Here is a 641-nt window from a genome sequence, read left to right as displayed (position 1 = left end):
TTATGATTATGTATGGGTACGGACATCCAGTCCAAGGGCTGTGATTGATCTCTACCGTCCAATATACTGTGGTTTAGTCTGATCAGGCGCTTACGTTATGTTATGGGCCACTTGCTTAGAAACATTATCTCTACCAGAAAATTATGATATGACATGACAGAGCTCTATTGAGCAAAGCTTTTACGGATGATTTTCAGATATGCACGTAGTTATAATTATTCATGATATGATTTTCACCATGCGCTTTACGATACTATATTTTTACGTTGCATGCGATTTTATGATATATTTACTTGTTATTCACGATATATATATGTTGAGTCTTTAGACTCACTAGACTTGATTGTTGTAGGTACCGATGAGGTCGAGACGGAGGGCGTAGATCAGTGAGCGATCTTGGGGCAGCAGTAGTATACCCGAGGACCTGATGTTTTAATTTATGCATCTTTTATTATTCAAACTCAGTTTTAATACGTTGGATTATTTTTAAATTGTTGTTTGAAAACAATATTTGCTTCCGCTGTTATTTTAAAGTTAAAATTATTTACATGTTTAGTTTATAAATTGGGCAAGTTATTTATTTATTTAGAAAATTTTTAATAATTCCGCAAAATTATGAATACGAAATACGGGCCTTTACA

The sequence above is a fragment of the Primulina huaijiensis genome, chromosome 10, assembly GCF_012295235.1.
Source record: "Primulina huaijiensis isolate GDHJ02 chromosome 10, ASM1229523v2, whole genome shotgun sequence".
Classification (NCBI taxonomy): Eukaryota; Viridiplantae; Streptophyta; class Magnoliopsida; order Lamiales; family Gesneriaceae; genus Primulina; species Primulina huaijiensis.
Note: the sequence above shows the minus strand (reverse complement) of the source record.